Genomic DNA, 24,685 nt, shown 5'->3' with positions numbered 1-24,685 from the left:
TGTTTTAAAAGATCGTCTTTCAGCGATTGGAGGAGAAGGAGAGAAGGAGAAGGAGAAGGAGAAGAGTTGTGACCTTATTGCAGTGGTTCCAATGATACACTTTATTCTATGACAACAGGAACCATTTCGAAGGACATGGTAGGAGCACACAAAATTATACATGGTAATACTTCTTTGAAGAAATAGAAAAATATATAGAAGTACAAGGAAAGAGCACACAAACAACAATGACAGCCACAACGACTGTGGCACCACAATAATCATGTGTTCTGAAAGATCTTTTTTCCGTGTTTCACTTCATGTATGCACAGTATTTAGGTCTGAACCTTTTAGAATTGAAAACACCTTGGATGATCTCCATCAAATTTTTCGTAAATGCTTGGGCCTTGCGGTACCCAGGGTCAGGTCATACGCCCAAAATTCCACCAGCCCCGTCCCCCTTTTCCCCCGCCCCCATGAGGATGATGAACGACTTGCAATTTTCGCCTGTACGTGCGGAATAGTGCAAGTGGTTTAACCACTGATTTCTGCTTGAGGGAGTGGGTATTGACAACATGTGTATAGCTCCCAGATATAGTGGGTTTGCAAGTTTAGTTAAATTTGCAAGGGGAGGAGTGAGGGTGAGAGAGAAATGTGGAGTCTAACAATAGGGCAGACACATGGACAGTATAGCCTACAGGTATGCACACTCCACCTCTAAGCTATCTTACCTGGGTTGGAATCTCGACCCAGCTATAAACCTTTATCCCTGTGTTTCGCAGGCCCGGTGATTCATCAATGTGTGCGTCCTCCTTTGGATGGATGTTAAACTGGGCATCCCATCTGACAGAAGTAGTTGGTTGACGTTAAAGATCCCACGGTGCCTTCGCTTAGAGTCGGTGAGCTATCGGTGACGCCCTGAAGAGATTACAAATTCCTGCTCTAACGGACAGGGAGCATTACATAAATGGCACAGCTGCATCCACAGCAAGTTATGCTACCTACAGCCATGTGCTGCATACAAAATAATGAGAAGAAGAATAAGGTATATAATGGTGTTTTGGGAGAGGAAGAGGGAGGAAGAGGGATGAAGAGGGCTGCTGGGTGAGGAATACCAAACACTGCCAGCACATTAACTTTTTGATGAGTCTTTCTCACAGACGTTACAATCATCTTACATGTATACAATCACTCATCCTTACCTAAGCTTCCTACTGGTCCTAAGTAGGATCCCAGGTTATACCTACAGTATCTCCTGTTTCTTCTGCCAGGACATTTCCAGGGAGATGGTTCCATGCATTTGCTCCTCTCTGAGTGAAAGACCCCTACCTTACTACTCTCCAAAATCTCCCCTTCTTTACTCTTAAATGTACTTACTGCATATCAGTCGATCTATTATAATACTGTACATGTTATATGTTGACAATTGACCATAATCCCCGAATCCATTCGTACTTTTTTTGTATACACTATCGAGGCTCGTAGAAGAGTTAAACTAAATTGACTGTTTCATCAAAAGTTTAACTTGCATGTTGGAGAACATTGCGAATAGATGAGTTCCTGGCATGCATGATTTGCTCAATTTTTCATGTCATCCAACCCAAATGATAATCGTACTACTTTTTATTGTGCCATTCTTTTTATTGAGCCATATCGCACTAGGTTTTTTTTATCGCGACATGGACGGTAATACGCCGTGCCAGTATGATTGTTAGTGTTGTTCGTCCCATCATTGGCAACTGTGACATTCAATCTAAATTTTAAAAAATCATTTCATCATTAAACAAAATTAGATGTAATTTTAAAGCCTTTTTCAGATAAAAAAAAAATCGATCTTTTCTTTCTTCGGACGATGTATCCAGAGAAAGACAAAATTAATCAGAAGCTCCATTTCCAATGCAAAAAAGGCGACTTCTTGAGATAGAGCAAAAAGAAGCACGATTAAGAAGAAATGGAGAGAATAAGGAAAGAAGAAAAGCAAGTTTGTCTGTGACAAATTTAAATGCACTTTGAGCACAAAATAGAGAAGCTCAACAGAGATTTGTTAGTAAACAAACAGATGATGAGAAAACATCAAGGCAGATACAAAATCATCCCCAGCATTACAGAAGGTGGCATTCAGCTCCGCATCGACAGCTCGCTGTCTGGCAGGCCACTGGTGGAGTATGTGACTGATTAAAGGTATGCTTGATGGTGATACAACATTGTCATCAAAACAAAAACAAGCGATAGCTAAAGGCCAAATAATATTTTCAATGTTAAAAAAAACATACAGGCAATACTCCTTGGTGTTCACCTGGTAGCAGCTGGACAAGATAACCAGCGAACCAATGGTCGGCATCATTGACCCACAAAATATGTAACGAGAAGAAAGTAAAATAAAATATGGATTTTTTTTTTTAATGCCGTGAACAAACTTTGGTACATCACAGGTGATCAAGGTCGTGGCCAAGTTTCATCAGAATTCTGCGTGTCATTTCAGAGAAGAAAGCAAATACATATTTTGGGGGTAACCCCCACATAGAATCCCTTAGACTCCAATTTTTTTAATGTTGAAAACAAACTTTGGTACAACAGGAGTGATGAACGTGGTGGTCAAATTTTCACGGAGTTGTTTGTGTAGTTTCTGAGAAGAAAGCAAATGCCTCTTTTGGAGGCAATCTGCCCATGGATTCCCTGAGATCCAGATTTATTTAACGCCATGAACAATCTTCGGTGCATCACAGCTGATGAAAGTTATGGTGAAGTTTCATCGATATTGTATGTGTAGTTCCAGAGGAGAAGTTTATAGTATTTGTGGATGGACGGACAGACGACGCGCCATCCCATTAGCTCCCCCCGAATACTATGTTCCAGGTGAGCTACAAACAGAAAAATGAGAGATTGGCTCATGATATTGATTATAGAGGGATGGTAGGATGGCCTTGGCCTTAGAAGAAGTTTTCACACTTGTCTCTATGCTGTCTAGCCAAGATTTGAATCCAGTTGCAAACTGTCACCCCATTGTTTCACATGCAGGGTGATTTATCAATGTGTGTGTCCATCCATCAGATGGGCGTTAAACTGGGCGCCCCGTCTACCGACATTAGTAGGTGGACGTTAAAGATCCCATGGTGTCCTTCATGATCAGTAAGCAAGCAATCGCCAGCAACAAGAACAAATTCCAAATTCATACTGTAACTACTGCTCGGAAGGCAATGATAAATCACCCAGTATAACTTTTGCCAAGAAATTGTTTCGGCAACACCGACGCTTCGTAACCGAGTAAAGTACATCAGAATCAGCAGAATAGATTATAGAACAAGTCAAGTTAATAAGTTTGACCAATCGTTTGCCAACACACGAAGGTTAAACAACACAAAATCGGGGACTTTCGTAACCGCTGGTTTAGAAGTTAAAGTGTGCTCGTAAAAGTTTCCACAAAGTTGCCAAACTTTGACCCACCACCAAAATGAACGACGTTTGCCCCCATTCTAAATGTTTTGACACGTGATTTATTCGGTAATACACGTACAAATAACAACATCACACTAAAGGCACTTCTTGCAGCTTAGTTGCTGTGACAAGGTTTACCTTCCTCTGAAAGAATGTTGTTGCAAGCTCGACCAAAAACACGGACCTCTCAAGGAGAATGTTTGGGTGGAAATGACGTTTTCCACCTCGTATTCAACTCGGACAATTCAAGTACTTCTTAACAAATATAACAACAAATCATTTCACACGACCTCGTTTCTGTTTTGCATCGATTAGATAAGTTCTATATTCTTGCCTCACTGTAGCCTTTTCGGGCCGAGCTGAGTGCTACCCTGACCTGCCTAGCCTTATGTGCACACTGAAATTGGGCTAATAGTGGCCTGGGGCGAAGCGGTCTTTGTAATTACCACAAACCCATAGCAAGCATTCCAGCATCCTCCACACACAGACGAAAACACGCCGTTATTGTCGACTGTCTGTCTGCCCCTTGCCGTAGCCGGAGACTCCAGGTATGTGGCACTGGTTTGGCTACTAATATGCCGCAGACCCGTGATTGCAAACATATGGTAAAGGGCAGCAAAATTATCTGTCACTGTATCACGTTTGGCATACATCAGAGGACGTTTGAGTTTGGACTTTGTCGTGGCCCATCTGATCATGAGTAATAATGGTCTCACCTCTTTCTTTCTTGCCCTCCTCCCCAAGTGTCTTCCCAACATAATGATGAACTTTGACAAATGACGTCCCTTTTCAGGGTATGAAGGTGTGCTGTGTTGCTTGTTTTTGTTACTTACGAAATCTAAAGATTTTGTAAGTATATTGATGACTTCCGTCCTCTGTTTGTGTGTTTGTTTGTTTGTGTGTGTTTGTGTGTTTGTGTGTAGGCACGATAACTCGAGAATGGAAGAAGCTACCAATGTCAAATTACACCATGTGATTCAGGAGGGTGATGGCTAGCGCTGATTCGATTTTGGTCAAAATCGGTCAAAGGTCAAGGTCACAGTGAGGTCAAACATAATTCCGTAAATTCATGTGGAGAAATGGAATATTTTTGCTTCGGTCGACGTAACGAGTTCGTTTTAACTTCGATTTTAATTTTGTCTTCGGTTTTTGCGATCACTTAGGATGCTTAACACTGGGTTGACGAAATTCTGGTAAAAATGGGATGTTTTGGAGACTTTTTAAGATTGTTTAAAAAATATTTAACTCGCCGCGTCACGGCTCGTCACGTGGTGCAGCGCGCTCGAGCAGAGGCGTCGTTGATCACGTAAAGGTTTTAAATGTGCATGCTGACGGTGTTTTCAATAAAGATGGTGTTTAAAAGTCATTTTTTATCCCAATAAAGGTTATCGTCGCATGCCTGACTCACTAAGCCGTCGGATTATGTAAAAATTGTTGGTGGATGGCCGAATATTGCGGTTTTGTGACTTTGATAAAATAATATTAAACAATTGGGTGGAGAAATGGAGATTTTTGCTTCGGTCGACGTTACGATATTTGATGGTTTGGTACAGAATCATCGTAGAAACTTCTGGTTTGCGTCGCTACCTTCTCCAGAGACAGCTTTTATTAGACAAGGTCAGAGGTCAAGTTGACGATTTCGTAAGTACCAGTCTATGACTGCTTGTTTCATTGTTGTTTCGAGGATGGCTCATGGTAGATCATGCAAACTTGTCTTGTCTGCCGCTGGAGACAGACGTAAGAAAGTTGCACGGCTATGATCTGATATGCTTGGGAAATTATTTTAAGGGTCAGAAAATGGTTGGCGAAAGAAAAGTGCAGAAATTGTATTTACCAAAGGGTCGTGGGTTATCGCCGGAACACTACCAGGAATAATAACAGCTACAGTGTTTAATGTGATAAAGGGACGTGATGGTGGAAGCCCGTGAAGTTCCACTATCCCTCAAGTAAGGGAGTATACTGATGAAAGTTCCACAAAGGCAGGCTCTTCGAGCTACATCTACAATTAACAAACTATGGAATAACCGTCTTGGTACAAAAGGATGAGCATTGGAAGGGATCTTTGACGCATCAAAACCATCGTGTCCTGTGCAGCAGCAGCTTAACTGTAGAGGAACCTAGGAAGGCTTTGAAACAGCAGAGGCTTTACCTTGTGTTACTTTTCTTGGTTCCTTTCGGCAGCTTTCTCTGGTTGAAAGAGCATGGGGGTTAATTTATAGAAATCCTTGCCACCTGGGGTAACTGATTAGTTGAGAGCTGATTGGTTATTCCCTCCAATTACGTGTAATTGACGTGATTAGGTCTTGATATATATATATATATATATATATATATATATATATATATATATATATATATATATATATATATATATATATATATATATATATATATATATATATTGTTGTTGTTGTTGTTGGAGTCCTTTGCTGTGAAGTGGATTCCGCAGAATGGGATTTACTTAGGATTGTTTGAGCCGTTCATCAAAGAGCATCCCCTGTTGCATGAAAACAAGTTTCATGCATTTGGAAATTTAACTTAAAAGAAAACGTCATCGATAAATTATCAGCTGCACCAAGTGATGTTGATGGGAAAGATGGCAACTATTTATTTATTATTTGCAAAGTGTCAAACTATGATGTGCAATTTCATAAACACATTGTGACCTCAGAAATACTGTGTTACAGATTGTCAGAGACTGCGAAGTTGTTAACGAAGACCACATTGAAAAATGATCTCGGAAGCTTTAAGCGCACACAGCCAGGAGAAGTGTACAGGAAATCATGTACAAGGTGACTATGAAGTTACTTGCTGCATTGCTGCATTTTACCTCCCAAACTGTAAACTGTAATAATAGCATAATTATATGTTGAATGTGCATACACAGGAGGGGTTTCCTGGGAATGTAATCAGGGTTTCAGGTCTTGACATGACGCAATGCCACCTGCACTACACAGTGCCAGACATGTCAGTTCGTCTGTAGAAGATGCCTGCAAAAAGTTTCAGTCGATTTCAGATGAAAGTTGTATTAAAAAATTGATATAGCTATTTTGGGGTGACGTCGCGTAGCATAAGTGGTTCTACTCAGAGGAAAATGGCACCTTGAGAAAATAAATGGCAACTTCATCACCTTGACAATGTACAGAAAAATTGCAGGTTACATGTCCACCACCAAGTAATTACCATCTTCAACAAAAGATATCCAGACGAGATGTACTGCCTTTTGTTGCCACCACCATGCTTGCATCCCAGGGGTAACAATTAAGCAAAAGCTCAACGTACAAACTCTGACCTTCACCATGCTGGCGACAAGAGTTCGTGACTCTGAGTTATTGCCTCGAATATCGATGCCCTCCATCTGCCTCCACCATCGACAAATAGTTTGGTGGACTGTCCACCACTCACCGTCATGGGAGCATGTGAATTATCTATTGCGGGACTCCAGCCACGAAAGACCTACCAGGGTTTGGGTAACTCGAATCAGGAGTCATCATCTACTCTGTATTTTAGTGGACATCAGTCGTGGGTATATTTAAACGCCTTTAATCAGTGTCGTAACAATAATTGCAATCGAGTTTCATTATATTAGCTTGAAGAAATTCTTACATGAGCGGGATGCAAACATTGCGATGAGTTACAAGCAAACCAGCAATGCTCCGCTCGCCTTGCACGTCGTGGTGGTAAGGCGCGCACTCTCTCTCTCTCTCTCCGTCGCAGACTTATTGCCCAATCTTTACGATACAATAATTAAGTTGTCCTGTTGCTGGCAATTTGGCTCCCATATGGAACCGGTTGCAACAAACATCAGTGTTTGCAATGGGCTTGTTTTGTGGGGAAGAGAAAACCCTGTAGGGCATCCTGATTGCGCTCTCTGTGTGTAACCGTGCATGAGGACAGTATTACACGCTCCCAGCACATTGCAGACAGCGATGCTCAGCACGAAACGTATATCGTACATGGTTTATTCTTGTACTGCGGCGATGTTGTCTTGGCTTAATTTAAGCTCGAGTGTAAAATATACAAATTCCACGTTCGTTGAAACAGATCCGTTGTCTCGCAGCGGCGTTTTCAACTCCTTATATAAAAACTGCCATCCTGGAGCTTCGAAGGACAGGGCGAGGTATCAAGATGTGTGCCGTCTCTCGGGTGGATGTTAAACTGGGCATCCCGTATGCTGGTATTAGTCGGTGGATGTTAAAGTTCCCCCGGTGTCCGCAAAGAGAAGGTGAGCAATCATCGGCATCCTGAACAAATTACAAATACCTGCTCAAACCTAAAGGGGGAACTACATCAGCAGCACAACTGCGCCCCCAGGACAAAACTGCGCCCCCAGGACAAAACTGCGCCCCCAGGACAAAACTGCGCCCCCAGGACATGTTGTATACAAAAGTAAAAAGTCATTTTATACATATATATATATATATGTAAATATATGATATATATATATATATATATATATGTACTGTATGTATAAACAATTAACCCCTCCCTCACTCCTCGAGCCAAAGAAGCTGCATAAAGCAACCCCAAAAGACCAACACAAGGTATGTGCGAATGTTGTTTCGAACCCTTCCGAGAGTTCTTCAACAACTATAAAGACATTCACACATAGTACACACATGAGAATCCCAATGCAACACACCCCCTCAGCTACTGGACCGGTTTCATCGTTAATTGGCAAATCATCAATGATTGTGCAGACAGCAATGCATACCAATGAGGCTCCCAAGCATGTACCGTGTGCAAACATCAAAAGCAGTCAATAAAAAAAAGAGAGCTGATTGGCTATTCCTTCCACTCACAGGTAGGAGATGTGGGTGGATCTTATAGATATATACATGTATATATATACATATATACATATATATATATATATATATATATATATATATTGTTGCGGACTGGGGTCGGGTGAGAGGACCACTCAGGGGGGGGGGGGGAGCTATCTCATAATTGTACATTGTCGCACACGGATAATTCAGTGACGCAGTGGGTCACTAACCGACCTTGAACGCCAATAACTCGACCGCGTGACCTAGGGTCCTCCCCTCTGTGGGTTAACTGGGTTACCTAATTAGTCACGTGATTTAATTACCGGGGAACATGCCCTCGGTATGCCTTGTCCGAACCGGATCACTTTACCAGATCGGATGCAGCCGAGTGACACTGCCAAGGACGTACCGGCTAAAAGGAATGGATCATTGGGAATACAGCCCTGGCTAAGCTAGGATTCGGACCATGCTGGATCATTGAAAGAAAAGACGAAAACAAGCTGGGAACATTTCTAATAATAATTTGTTTACAAGCAGGCGAGGAAAGTTATGTGGTACAGTGAATCGTTTTATTGGCATGTGTAATGTAGGGATAGAAAGAAGCGTGATGTGCGACAATGTACAAGCAACTTACGAAAGCAAACACAGAGCAGACTTAACCCGAAATAATAATAATCTTCTGCAATCTTAACTTACGAGGACAGGCACCAGGACACACACACACACACACACACACACACACACACACACACACACACACACACACACACACACACACACACACACACACACACACAACCCGATGAAAGGGAGTTAATGAAGAGAAAAAGGATGAGAGGAGACGAGGCTCACAGTCTCTGAATACCTTGCATGATTGCCCGATCGTGCCACCAATACATTTTGGGGGGATGATGCATTGGGAGATACCTCCCTGACAGCTAGCACGCCGTTTCTTGCTTCGTGGCACTTTGTTCAGCTAGCGTCGGTCCAGAGAATGAGACGCAACCATCGGGCGTGATGGGAGGGACTTGGGTCGAGAAGGCAGAGTCGAGAGCGAGTAGGCTTGTGGTAGACGGGACCACGTGGGTGGGTGGATTCAGCGACGTATGGGTGGAGAAGTGGAGGTGGAGTCACAGATGATGACAGAAGGGCGGGTGAAGAAGGCGGAGTCACAGGCGATGGGAGTCGAAGGCAGAGTCGAGATCCAGCATGTGAGAGAGAGAGAGGACAGCTTCGCAATCCGCCTTTTATAAACCCCGCGGTGCTGGGTGGGGGGGGCACCCCAAAGTGATGCATTCTCACCCAAATCGGATGCTCTGGTTGGCGCTGGCCCCGCAAGGCCTGGCCATGATTGCCGGAAGCAGCACCACTCCATTTCCAGCAAGATGACTCCAAGCTGTGGAATTGTTTCGCTCCGACCCCACGGCATGATATGAATCACCCCACACCGAACTCCGCAACATGAATTCCTGGGCACGAACAACATGCACGAACTCCTGGGCCGTGCCCCGACAACCGGCTGAGAGTGATGTCGGTCCCGCATGCCTGCCTGGGCACCCCCAATTATTGCTGATCAATGCCTGCTCTGTGATGCACCACGCGGCCCGAGCAATCCACACTGCACATCACGCCTCTACCCGATCATGGCTTCACTGGGCGGAGAGGCGAGGAGACGTCCACCATCCGTGGAGAACATCCGCGGCCGCCGGCGAGGACCGACGGTAAGGTGTTTGGGTAAACCCATGCACAGACGAGAACAAGATATGTGCCATTCGTGCCCTGCTCTGTACGATAATAAGGTGTCACGAGCTAAGCACAGGTCCGCCTGCTATCGAGCATGCCCCGAACAGAGCGCACAGGGCCGCCATTAAGCACGTGGTTAGCGCTCGTGATTGCCCGATTTTGCTATCATGTGTGGGACCAACCCCGATCTGTATCAGGAATTGAGGGGAATGATCAGATATAATAATTCGATGGAGAAATAGAGGGAAAAGAAGATGCTGATATATTTAAATCCAGAAATGGGTTGGAGAGAACGCGCCGCAGTATCTTGCACACTTGTGTCCTGTAAAACGTGACGTGTTTGTTGTTTTTCTATTATCGGCCTCTGATGATGTAGTTATTGGCACCAAGCCACTAGCCACGCTCTCACCGATATTGGGTCATTTGCTTCTGTGTTGTGAAAAACAACATCCGTGCAGCCTCTTTAAGAGATATTCCTTCGTATGCCTTTTCAATGCAACCAGCAATCTCATCCCAGATCATTGGAAGCTCGAGCCAATCATCTCGAGCTTCCAAGCATACTCTATGACTTGCCACAAAAGCTAGGTTGAGGGATCGCTTGAGGACGGGAGCTCTGCGCTCTGCCGCGCTATGCCAATCGGGTGTCCGAGCACATTGCCTGCTGGCCTACGCAAGTACCCAAATTCAGATTTACTTAGGAATAAGCAGAAAAGAAGAGTAGAAATGAAGTTTCGTGGTGTAAGCAAACCTAGCTATGAGATCCCCGCAACGCACATCCCATTTGACCCACTAGACAAGAGGGAAGGGACTAACTACATGTATATTAATGGAATAACTGTCGAGGGACCACTGTATGATGGTTACTATTGCATTGGAGGCATGCAGTTCCTTGAACTGCAACAATATATGTGTACATGTATGTATATGTATATATATATATATATATATATATATATATATATATATATATATATATATATATATATATATGTATATATATATATATATGTATATATATATATATATATATATATATATATATATATATATATATATATATTACATAGTTGCTCTCTTTTAAAAAGGTGGAACCACCACCACGATACACAAGGAACAATTTGGTGCAAGAGGAGGCCATTAGGTCCATCATGCCTGCTCTGCACCACCCCCAGTATCATCATACCCATCCACATACAAGTGACTGACCATCCACACAAGCCAATATCCCCATACCCTCCATCTCCAATGCATGCAGGTACCCATCTAATGTACATTCAAACTTACCCACCCCCTCCTCTGCTACTACCTCTCCTGGGAAACCATTCCAATTCCAGGCGTTACAACCACTCTCCGATTGAAAGGCCCCTGCCTTAAAATTGTCCTGACCCTCATCCTCTTTCCCCTGAAGCTCGGACCCCTGGTCTTAACACTGTCCACTCTGCTGAAAAACTCCTCTACAGCTATCCTGTCCATACCCTTCATGATCTGGAACATCTCGATCAGATCCCCTTGCAATCACCTCCTTCCTAATGTATCAAATCCTGTCTCCCAGTTCAACTGTTCCTCATAGTGGAGAGTAAGAATGTGGAGGGTAAGACATTCTTTCTTAAACTCTCCAAACATATAATTGCAGGGACATTCTTCCTGCTCCAGTCCAGGTATATGTGGTGCAGGAAGATTATAAACTCAAGTCAAACCGGCTGTTTAATGATGCAGACCCGGGACACCCCGACGTGACCCCACGTGCATTTCGGAGACTTTATGGTCCCGTTTGTAAAAACAACAGATTTATAGCAACCAAGAGAGAGTGCGCGTTCAAACTCCTTAATGGCCTTGCACCATTTTCTCTCTCTGTGCACATGTATCGGGAGGGAAGGGAGCGGGGCGACACCTGTGCGTGTCCTTGGTATGTATGGACCCTTCATCCCTCCATATACATCCAATCATATTCTCATTACAGTTTTTCGATTTCATTCCTTAATTTCTTTCACTTTCTCGTTACCAACAACGGTGTTTCTGTTTGACCTAAATTGATGACATGTTGCTTCTGAGGTTGAAAACAGGGTGGAACCAAATAAGACCATTCCACATGGTCCCATTGTGTCGACTCCTGGTCTCTTGAGGATTTTTATTTCCTTGCTCAATCTCAGTGTCTAGACTATAGACCTATCATTACTTCCCTCATCTCTTCTCGTGTCCTTCAACTGCTATATTGACTTTTATCTGTATCCTCGTCTTTTTCCAAACCTCATTACTTCCAAGTTCCAACCAAAGGTTTAGTTGTATTTTACAATTTTAAAAAATATATAAAATACTCAGCTTTTTCTTTTTTAGTGCAGTACTTCATATTTTATATGATGCTTATTGAGGGATACGAGCATTGATACACCCGCGTTGTAAACTTTTATGCAGTACCTGCTGAAGACCTCTTACTTTGTAGTCCTGATCCAAGTCATTGTCCCATTTGTCCATTTCCCCCCCCCCTTACACCTCCACCACCCTCCACCATCATAACAACACCTCCAATTAACCCACCACATAAGCACCAACAACACCAAACAACATTGGGAATGGTCGCCTAGGCTCGTCTTGGAGTGTATATGATGTCAGTAAACATGAGGACTTGGGCATGAATGTCTTCCCACCCCTCGAAGGCTTGTAGGACACGTTCCCACCATTCCATGAGTGGTGTTGAATTCCCAAACTGGGGGAATGAGTCACATGGAACATATTACGCTGCCAGGGCCGGAGTTGATATAATTGGTTTTAAAAGTGGATAAAGTATGCTCTTTTACTGTGATTCTGTAACTATCGTTTCAATAATGTGCTCTTTCGTTTATGATTGTTGCATTTTCATGCGTTATCATACACCATTCGCTCATCGTACATGAATTGTTGTTCAGATGGAGGCTCCACGAAGAGACACTGGATTCATCTGCAGTAACAGTGGTAACTGCCATGGTCATGGTAGAAACACCACTTTGCAAGGTATGTTCTGTTAATGAGCACAGCCTGGCACCAGCCTGGAACCTTCTCATCTCCTCTTGCATTCTTTCTATCTCCTCTTCTCCTCCTCTCCTTTTCCTCTTGCTCTTCTTTCATTATCCGGTCCTTCCCAACTCCTCTTCTGCCTATGTAATCTTCCTCATATATCCTGGTCTTATCCCCATCTCAATACCTTCTTCCCATTTCCTATTCTCTCCATCTCCTCCTCCCCTCCCCATCTCACTTGTGTATAAAATATACAATAATAAATAAATACCTCCAACAGAACTCCGTACTTCTCTGCTTTTTCCTGGTCGAAATACAAACAAGCCTAAGTTTAATTTTGCACCAGATTTACTGAGCAAAGGCTGAGCATTTAACATTTACTGAGCATTTAACTTCATTTAGAAAATTAATACCGATTGGAGGGTTGAACACTCACTCAGGCTATAAGATGGTGATGAAGAGTTGAACCAGTTCAGAGAATGATGGAATAATCCATAATAATTCAGATTTCACCTTGATAACTAGAACGGCACTCAATCAAGCACATACCTCCGCCAGCTTGAACAGTTTATGTTTTGTATCCCACTGATAGGTTGGATCTGAATCCAGACCTAAACCAAAATCGAATCGGCTTGTTCTTGTTGCCTGACTAACTCATCCACAAAGTTTTGTCATAACTCATCCACAACTTTTTGAGATATCATGCTATGTTTCGTTTCTGGCCACATTTCTCAATTGTGAAGAATCATTGAAAAAAATTCTCGTATCCGGATCCGGATCTTCATCACAATCTAAACTAGCATCCGTTGAAGACAAAGTCTTCGATATCCCCCGCCATAGTAAATGAGGATTAACGAACTTATATTCCCTAAACGTGTGCAATATGTATGTGAAGTTTCCCCTTGATCTGACCAGCCGTTCTGGAGAAGATGTTTGAAGGTTTTAGGGTAAATTCAATATGGCCGCCAAACTATGTGACCTATCAATTAGAAATTAACAAACTTCTGAAAGGATGTCTTGAGGAAAGTGTATGTGAAATTTGGCCTCAATCTGTCCAGCCGTTCTGGAGAAGATTTTTAATTTTTTTTAATTTTCAATCCATGGCTGACGAACTATGTGACCTATGACATCATAAATTTACATTCTGCCTCCAATCCTCCAGTGGAATACGTGTGTGAAGTTTCGTGTTAATCGGATGAGGTGTGTTTTTCTATGCAAGATGGCCACCAAACCATGCGACTTGTGATGTCATAATTTTTACTATGTATGCAGACATGATGGAAGATGATAGTTGCAAATTTTCGCTTCGTTAGGTTATGTGATTCCAAAGAAAACATTATTTCATATTTTTTCTTGAATCCAACATGGTTGCCAAACCATGTGACCTATCAATTAGAAAATATCAAAAGGCACCAATTCACCACTTGCTTGATATGTGTACCAAATTTCGTAAATATATCTTGAGGGGATTTGTAGTTAAGCTCCGGAAACAAAATGTGACGGACGGACGGACAGACAGAACCCATTTCTATATCCCCCACCAACTTTGTTGGTTGGCGGGGGATACTAATTCATCCTTGGCACGCACAAATCACACACACACATACACACACACACACACACACACACACACACACACACACACACACACACACACACACACACACACACACACACACACACACACACACACACACACACACACACACCCCCTGTCTACCAAGATCCAAATCAGTCCATATCTTTTTCAGCTATCCTGCTGACAAACAGACAGATAAATGAGTGAAAACATAACCCACCATCCACCTTTGGTGGTGGTGGAGGTAATAATTATGTGAAAGCAGTTTATAGTCAGCTTTTTAGATTTTTACATCATAGTGTTATGGTTGTGAGTTGTGAGTGCGTGGTGGACTTCGTGCAGAACCCCCCCCCCCAAAGCAGGTAAGAGCATACACAAACCACAGAGCAGTTATGTCATAGTATTGCAGTGTCCGAGTGTCCGTTAACACAGAATTCCTTGGCTCCGGGACCTTACAGTCCGAGATGGTCCAAGCGGTCTTTTAAGGTGCTGCCTTAAATATTACTTTACTTTTACAATTCTCCAAGGTCGTCCAAATGATCCGAAACGACAGCAAACCCACACGGAAAGCAGACAGCTGAAACACGCCTTCTTAGTTCTTACCCTTTAAAGGATTTATTTTTTTCAAGCAAAGCACAGGGAAGAGGGTCAACAAGACGCTATAATAAACGGAACAAATCAAGCGAGGCAAGAGACACAAAAATGGAAATGGGAATACGCAAATTTATATACAATGCCGAAATAAAAGCTCAAATACTAACCAACTAGACCACAACAGTTCACACTTTTACAAACAATAATAATGCAGGCAGGACTTCCCTTTTCTTTGATGCACAGGGTGGGTGCAGTTCAACACAATGGTGTCTGCTTTAGAGACCAGGAGGAAGACAAGCGTCAGTAATGATTCAGGGCCAGCGATGGGTAGGCCAGGCCTTCCACCAGGCCATGTGGTCCCCTTTATCCTCCTTGCACACGAGGCTTCTCCAAGTGAGGTGTGCATCCTCTTCCTCCACACAAGCCTCTCCTGGTACTCTCCTGGTACTCTCATAGTGGACTCTCCAGTCTCCACTCCTGTGCACACTCATGGACTTCCTTATGCCCTCTCCAGTCGCAACTCGTCCTCTCTCGTGGACTCTCTGGTCAGAACTCTCTCCTCCCCACTCCCCTGCACATGAGTCGACTGAGTTCTCCTCTTCCCTCTTGAGTCTCCCTCTTGGGTCTCACCCATGGGGATGGCCGCTATAAAAATTCAAGGTACACCTTTTATTCCGGGCAATACAGCCAACTGCGCCACCATGACTGGCACACACTGGCCAGATAGATCGTAATTGGCCTTTCACACACGTGACACATGTGCCTTTGCGATGGGAAGTCCTTACCTAGCCCCGCCTACAACAAGAGGTTTTGCAAATAAATAACCAATTTGTTTACCCTGTCTGTAAATTACATACGCTGCCGCCTCAGCATAACATGTAACAGACGACTTACTCTAACAGATCCCTGTTACATGGCAATGTAACCTACTCGAAACACATGGACCATACTACACTTACCACAGTCTAGCCATGGATCCTCCCCCCCCCCCCCACAACCCTCTCCACATAACAGTATTCTGTGTAGAAATTAAGTAAATCATATTTGTGTATGCATTGTGTATGTAAGCTGCATAGGGATCTGTTCCATTCACTCCCCCCCCCCCTTACCATATCTCTCTTTCTGTATTCTCCTCTTACTTCTATTTCTCTATATCACTATTTTCGTTTCACTTCTATTTCTATCTCACTATTTTCCTTTCACTTCTGTTTCACCGATCAGGGCGGGTGTATTCAGTAGTTGTAATGGGAAAGTGTGCACGTGCTTGTGAATATGCCTGTTTTTGCATGTAATGCCTTTTATTGATTGTTCCCGCCATTTTAGTGCACGAGTTTTCTCACCATTTCTGAACCAAAATGTTTTCTGCCATTTTCTAATTTAGTTCTCCCAATCATTCCTCCAGTCCTTCCTGCCCTTCTCACCATTTCTGAACCAAAATGTTTTCTGCTATTTTCTAATTTAGTTCTCCCCGTCATTCCTCCAGTCCTTCCTCACTCTATCACTTCTGGAATAAATTATTGCAATTGTTGAATGTGTCTCGATTTATCCTACTTGTGGTTGATCTCATGTAGCGTTCTCGGGGCTATTGGGCCAAGGTTGTGATTGTAATGGTGGCCCACATAATGCGGCACAAAGTGTTGGTTCGCTCGGCCAATTAATTAACCGTCACATAGTTGCCGGCATGGTTCCCTGTCTGCCATGCTTAACTCATCGGCACTGTAAACTGACTCTGGGTGAGAAAATCCAGCCCAAGTTAAGGGTGAACGACTAACTGTGTCCGTGGTCCCTCAAGACACGCTATCCTCTTGGAGTTTTCTGGAGGCGACATCCTTAACAATAGTTATAAAGACCATACAGTGATGGAAGGGAGATACCATAGAGCTGGCTGTCCCGTCTGCATTCTGATTGTGGAAATGAAAGATCTCACTATCTCCAAAAAAGATCAGGCATTCCACATGCTACAAACCATTGAGTACCAGTGCAGCTAAGCTAAGTTCCCCTGATCAGAGTGAGTGCTGGGGTGGGGCTACAGCCAAGGTGTTATATCGCTCCTCAATGTTGTAAAGGAAGATTAAACGTTTCACTCCGTTGGTGAATTGTTGATTTTACTCATTACCTCGGCCACCGAAGGTGGAAGGAGATTATGTTTTCACCTCTGTCTCTCTGTCTGTGACCAAGATATCTCAAAAAGTTGTGGATGGATTCAAACTAAATTTGGTGGACAAGTTGGGTATGTGACAAGGACGAATTAATTAGATCTCGGTGAAGATCTGGATCCGGATCTGAGAATTTTTTAAGCGATTATTCACCCTTGAGAGATGGGGCCAAAAACGATATATTGCACGATATCTCAAACAGTTATGGACAGATTATGCCAACACTTGGTGGATGAGTTGGGGAGGTGACAAGAACAAGGCGATTAGATTTTGTTAAGATCCGGATTCTGATCCGGCCTATCAGTGGGATACAAATCGTAAACTGTTCAGCCTGGCAGAGGTGTGCGCTCTACCAAGTGCCGAGTGCCGTTCTAGTTTATTTATGGAAACTGAAAAAAACAGGAAACAAGGAAAGTAAATGATACAGGGTGTCCCTAAATGATCTTTCTTCTTTTTAATGTAAAAAAAAAACAAAAAACGAATGGACATACAAGTAGAGAGCTTGCACCATTTTCAGCCCAACTCAAAGATTTTTCTCTTGACATGTCAGTGGACTTCCACATGTGCACCATTAGTGGTTCCCAGAGCATCCCATATTCGATTTCAGTCCACTCTGCTGCAACATGTCTGGAGTTACACATTTTTCGGGGTTACTCTACAAACTGGAGAGACAACTAAAAGAAAATAGTGCAAATAATGATTCTTTGAGTTGGGCTACAAGATGGTGCAAGCTGCATTCTAGTATGGCCATTAGTTGTTTTTTTAATTTACATTCAAAATAACCATCATCATTATCATCGTCATATATCATACTATATGCAGAGCATTGGTGCTGCCCAAGCAGTTGCAGGCTTCAATCTTAGATGGGTCACCACTCTGGTTCAGGAAGTCAAGGCAGGAATTTGTAATTTGTGCATGTTGGCAATGGCTCACCTACTCTTTGTGAAGGACACCGTGGGATGTTTAACAACCACAAACCAATTCTGGCAGATGGGATGCCCAGTTTAACGTTCATCCCATCCGAGGGATGGCAGTTGGCACACACAATGATGAATCAACCTGCCCGTGAAACACGGAATGATAGTTTGTATCTGTGCCAGGATTCAAACCCAGTCGAGACAGCTTAAAGACGAATGTGCATACATCGAGGCCATCATACCTACCAACATTTAAAATAGGAAAGATCATTTTGGAAGACCCTGAATAACAGGCAAAGTAAAAGAGTCATGATGAAAAACACATTTATCAATGATATAAATAATCGGAGGAGTTGGCAAAAAATGATGCAGATGATACAGATGATGTATGACAATGGGTACTCTTTTTAAAACTCATTTAAGGATAAGCAGTGTGTGTTAAGACCCCACTATTCCTTTCTTTTGTGAATTATCAGGTGTGGAGACATTCCACATCTCTACAAATCAAAGGATAGAACATGAGCATGACGCATCTATCCTCAGGGCTAAAACGCAGCGTGAAGGATCCCATTGAATTGTACGAAGCGTTTGGGATTCCATCAATAACAGACTACCTATCACCAAAGATACCTTGAGATCACAAGGAATTGCAAAGAAATTAGACGCAGGTGGAGGCCAATCAGCCCATCATGCCTGCGCCACATCAACACCACACCAATTTATCAACGCAAGATCTCATAAGAAAATGCAAAGGGTTTTTTTTTATTAAATGATTGTTTTTTTGTGGGGTTTTTTTGCAGTTTTTATTGGTTTTCTTATTTTTGGAGTTAAAAAAAAAATTCCTTTCCCTACTTTTCAAGAAAGGGGGCATGGGCTTGGGTAAAAAACACACATCAACCACACAACACACTTTGATGAGACAGAGGGATCTTTAACGATAACCTTCATGCAGCTTCTCTGACAGGCTAGTGCAGAGCTAGTGTACTTACCTTTGAGCTTTCTCGTCTGGATTCGATTACCGACTTGAATATAAACTGATTGGTGCTTTGGAAGCAAGGCATACATCAATGTGTGCAATGTCCCTTCAATGGATGTTAAAGTAGGTGTCCCATCTGCTTTTGCTGGTAGACATCAAAGATTCTACATTGCCTGTCGGCAAATAGTAGGTGAATTAAGTTCTCATCAGCATAAACCGAGCTGTAATCGGGTTAGGATTAGCTCAGTTTGGCCGTGACCAAGCTGGTTGGCCGACCACCATAAGAAGGTGGGAATAATTGGGGCTGTTAAGGTGCTGGTGCGAGTAGTCATGGAACTAACGTCCTCGTAATTGATGTGTATGCCTGGTGTTGGCCTAATGGTTAAGGTGGTGGGCTTATAATCTGAGGATCCTGAGTTCAAATCCCATTTGGGTGTTGAATTAATACCAGGTGGGGTTGACTCTGCCTGTCGTCCTTCCGAGGGCGGCAAAATGAGTGCCAGCATGCTGGTATCCTGTGTTGGAGTGGCGACCCATCCAGGATTGTGCCCAATAGCCAAGGAGACTGCTTAAGCAGCACCAATGCTCTACATAGAGTATGGTTCCAATGGATGGATGGAATTGATGTGTGAGTATGATACACGTCACTCATGTTCACACTAATACCTGTGTCCTCCTCTCCATCTTCAATTAACGTACGAGCTGATCACTTCCAGCCTAAGACAAATGTAAACAAATGGTATTCAGAGAATACATACTTCATGCAGTCTTGAGGACTTGGTGCGAGCCAACTCTTTTGTCACCAAACCAACTCAAATCCACCTAGTTGTGGCATAACTCGCCCACATCTTTTTGAGATATCATGACATATATATATATATATATATATATATATATATATATATATATATATATATATATATACATATATATATATATACATATATATACTTTTTAACCTTATCTCTCAATTTTAGAGACTAGTTTACATTGACATTTTGACCCAAAAAATAATTCGTGATTTAATTCCGTGACCTGATATGCAAATCCTCTTCAAATTTCAAGTCAATCAGATAAAAATAGATAATTTTAGAAATTTGGCCGATGTTGACCTTTTCACTGATGTTCTTGACCTTTTGGCCAATAATGACCTCAATAATGACCAAAAATAATAGGTGGTTGAATTAAATGAGGTTGATGTTTTGGCCTATGTTGTTCAATGTTGACCTAAAATAGTGGTTGAATTCAGTGACCTGATATGTAAATCCTGTTCTAATTTCAAGCCAATCGGATGAAAATTGAGTTCAGAAATTTCACATATCTTGACCTTTTGGCCCATGTTGACCTCAAAAAATAATTGGTGGTTGAATTAAATGAGGGGATATGAAAATTCTGTTCAAATTTCAGGTTAATCTTATGAAAATTGACAATTTTAGAAATTTTGGCCGATGTAGACCTTTTGACCAATGTTGACCTCAAAAATAGTGGTTGAATTCAGTGACCTGATATGCAAATCCTATTCTAATTTCAAGTCAATCAGATGAAAATTGACAATTTTAGAAATTCGGTCTATGTCGACTTTTTGGCCAACGTTGACCTCAAAAATAGTTGGTTTAATTTGGTGACCTGATTTGCAAATCCTGTTCGAATTTCAAGTCAATCAGATGAAAATTGACAATTTTAGAAATTCGCCCTATGTCGGCCTTTTGGCCAACGTTGACCTCAAAAATAATTCCAGGTGGCTGAATTCAGTGAGGTGATGTGAAAATCCTGTTCAAATTTCAAGTCAATCAGATGAAAATTGAGAATTTTATAAAATGGGCCGATGTTGACCTTTGGCCTTTGTTGACTTCAAAGGAGTGACCGCTATATCACATGTTCATGTAACATAGTAAAGTTTCAATTTCCTCCGCTGAACGGTTTTTGATGTACGATCTTCACAAAATGCAGACACATATGACATATGTATGACGTACGTACGTCCGCTACCGTTCGCTTAACCCTGCGCAGGGTAATAATAATAATACTTAATATTTAAATACGATCAATGAACATGAGGCATGAGCATAAAATGATCTGCATATTCAGGAGAAACACGTGACTGGGGTATGTCGTTACGTTGGTCCAGAAAGTATAAACTCGTGTGTTTGAATCCTTCCATTCCATCAAGGCAGTCGCACGGGCTTGACCGGCACTCTATGTTTATAAGGCTTTCCTGTAATCCTCGAATCATTGCCAGGCAACATCGTGCCATCTTACAAGTACGTACACCGCGTGCTGTGACAAGCACTAGGTGAATCAAAGCAATTGGGAAGGGGTCTGTGAAAGGCTCTTTGGACAAAGCACCTGACTCCTTTACCCGATTTGGAAGATTCAACGAAAAGTGAAAACGAGACAGAGTAATTCAAGGATATTCACAAAGTGAAATAAGTTCAAATGTGGATCCCCCTAGTGCACTGCTTTTCGACTGCTTGCTAGTACTACTACGACTACTATTACAAGGCAGCAGAATATTGTAACACTGTTCAACATTTTGAGGAAACCTGGACAATAAATGATGCACTGTGTGGTATCTCCCCACAAGGTCCTTTGTTTGATGTGTTAAGGCCCGGTCACACCTTGACGTATTAGCCAGCGATGGCAACGTATTAAAATGTATGTAAAACGCTGGCTGACGTTGAACTTTTGATGTTTTTTTTAAGATTCGGACATATTCATAACGAGTTGGTCGTATGCATAACATATTAGTAATGGACACAGAACGTTTCGTTGTGTTATAGATAACTTATACCAACGAATGCTGAACCTGTTGTCGGCCTTCACAACCGATGCCCAACGATAGTCTAACTTCGGCATAGCGCGTTGCACGCATCGCCGACGATGTCGTGACGTAGCCTATTAAAAGGCTGACGCACAACGATTCGAATCATAACTGCCGTAGAAATGGAAGTGAAAACATCGCGGTCACACCTTGGCGATCTTGCCAGCGTATGCCGACCTAAGAAAAATGTGTGTAAAACGTTGGGGCACGTCAAATACGGTATGAGTAAGTTTGGTATACGTGAGTAGAACGCTAAAGTACGCTATCATACGTCGTAGTAAGTAGAGTACGTCAAGAAATTTTAAACATGTTCAAAATTTTACGACGTACTCGGCGTATGACACACGTTCCGCATGCGATGGGGATAAGTTTTACACACGATATGCGGATGCTTACACACGTCCACAAAGGCTACTTATGTCCATAAGTAAAGCTCGATGTCCATGTCAGCAGTAACAGTATCAGTATCAGTATCAGTATTAGTATTCGTATTAGTATTAGTATTAGTAGTAGTTTGTTCATGTTGGCAGTAGTAGGTGAGTGTGAGGGGGAGGGTGTGGGTTATGATGGATCGTCCTTGCGTCCGCGTGTCCACGGGTAGGTTCATAGGCTGCCACTCAACAATTTAAATGGCTGCATCTCCACTATTGAAAGTAGACGCTTGCGCTCAACAATTGGATTTTTTTTACACTCAACGACTTTTAAACGGTACCACTCAACTATTTTCATTGTTTACAATGTGTGTTCCTAGTTCGGTTTTGTTTAAAAAAATCGTGCTATTTTGTGAGATTTTGTCGACGTTGTCTTACCGGGTGCTTGAGGCCTAACGGTTCCCCTCAGTGTACGATCGTGTTTATTTGTTTTTTCTCCCCATTACCTTCAATATCTATCTTCCCCACTTTCCAAACATCCCCCATCCCTCCCAACTAATCACTTTATTACTTATCTTAAATAAAAAAAAACCCCACCTTTTCCCCTGATTCTTCCTCTTCTTCTTGGTCCTCTTCTTATTCCTCGATTTTTTTCTCCAACACTTCCATGACCTAATCTGTTGAAAACTCTCTCAAACATTAATAATAATAACAAAAACGATCTCTTAAAATGCTTCATCTTCCTCTTTCACACGTGTGGTACTCTTTACAGTTTACTGTATCATAATGCACTACTCTTCTGCTATTTAAACAGACTGCTCCCAATTCGGCCTCTCCTTCATTCCTTGCCTAAAAAATCCAACCAAACTGTTACAGCGTTTTTTCTCTCCATTCTCTGAATTCGCCTTTATTGCATCCATCAAGATTTGTGTTAAATCGCATCTCTGACCTAAAACTTTTTAAAACCCCAGTTTCCTATGAATGTTCGTTTTCCATCAACCATTCTTTCTTTCCAACTTCAGTGCCAACTCTCTCACCCCTCACTCTCAAAGCAACCATCCCACTATTCTCCCTCCAAGCCTCCCTCTCACCTCTCTCAAAAATTAGCCCCTCACCTTTCTCCCACCTTTCATCCGCCTCACTCATCCTTTCTCAAAGTTTCCCCTCTCATCCACAAAGCTGCCTCCTTCCACTGCCCTCTCGCCTCCATCTCTTCACTCCACCTCCTCAAATCCTCAACTGCCTTCTACCGCTTCTCTTGTCCCCCCTCTCCCCCAGCACCATAGAGCCTTTTCTCCTCATTTGGCCCCCTCCCCGAGCTATTCTGCAATCCCCCACACTTTCAACAACCCTCCTTTCCTTCCCCTTCATGTCCCTTGTACGACCCTCCCCCTCCCCCCCACCCCCACACCCAAAGCCTCCTCCCCTACCTCTTCATTAAAAGTGTGGACCTCAAATATCCGGGGCCTTCGCTCATACCTTTCAGATTTTTCCATACAGGTTGCCACTAACAAACCAGACATAATCTACATAACAGAAATTTTCCTCCCCCAAGACATGTCTGACTCCCAAGTATCTCTCCCTGGTTACTCCCTCCTCCGGTTTGACAGACCTGAGCCTCGCCCTGGTGGAGGAGTTGCTCTCTTCATCAAATAATCTATTCCTCACTCTCCATGCACTGCTCTCACTCCCCCACACCCCCAGGAATACCTCTGGTTACGGCTTCCCCTCCACTCCCACCTCATGTTTATATGTGTACTGTACCGTCCACCGAACAGTGATGACTTCATCTACACCTCACTATCCGAAAACATGGACCAACTTCTATCTTCCCATCCGAACACTCTTTTCCTCATATGTGATCACTTCAATTGTCATCATACCAGTTGGTTTGGTGTGGGAACCTCTCTCACCTGTCATGGCACCTCAGCAAAAGCTTTCTGCGACTCATTGAGACTGACTCAATCGGTCAACTTCCTGACCCAGATCTCAACCAATGACTCCATCTCTTCTGGATCTGATTTTGACAAATATCCTTGACAATATCTGCTGCTCTTCCACTGCTCCAATCGGTTTTTCTGACCACGTCCTTGTCAAAGTGGACATCTCTCTGGCTGTTATCAGAGAACCACCTCACCGCCGTCGAGTCTGGCATTTCACTCCAGCCGACTGTCAGGGTCTCCAAGCAGCCATCAAACTATAGACGTCTCCTATCGCTACTTTCCCCAACATCAACTCATCCTGGGAATTCTTTTAAAGAAACTTGCTCTCCCTCATGCACAGATTTATCCCCTCTCACCTTCAGTTGTCCTACCCTTCCTCCCACCCTTGGTTCATGAAGCTCGTGATGA

At 42.8% G+C, this 24,685-nt stretch overlaps 1 protein-coding gene and 1 long non-coding RNA gene across 2 annotated transcripts in view; one reads left to right on the top strand and one right to left on the bottom strand.

Moving 5' to 3' along the window:
* Positions 1-13,146, top strand: part of LOC147015625 (uncharacterized) — a 49,962-nt gene extending 36,816 nt beyond the window's left edge. Inside the window, exons 2-3 of the long non-coding RNA XR_015050386.1 lie at positions 6,102-6,206; positions 12,833-13,146. This is a non-coding gene — a long non-coding RNA (uncharacterized LOC147015625). The remainder of the gene's footprint in view (positions 1-6,101; positions 6,207-12,832) is intronic.
* The window catches only part of LOC147015622 (uncharacterized), a 246,816-nt gene that overhangs the window by 16,956 nt on the left and 205,175 nt on the right, over positions 1-24,685 (bottom strand). The window lies entirely within an intron of this gene.

Source organism: Eptatretus burgeri, chromosome 12 (genome assembly GCF_056783735.1).
Source record: "Eptatretus burgeri isolate ZD-2024b chromosome 12, Ebu_testis_v1, whole genome shotgun sequence".
NCBI lineage: Eukaryota > Metazoa > Chordata > Myxini > Myxiniformes > Myxinidae > Eptatretus > Eptatretus burgeri.
The sequence above is the reverse complement of the archived record's forward strand: the minus strand, read 5'-3'. Positions and strand labels throughout refer to the sequence as shown.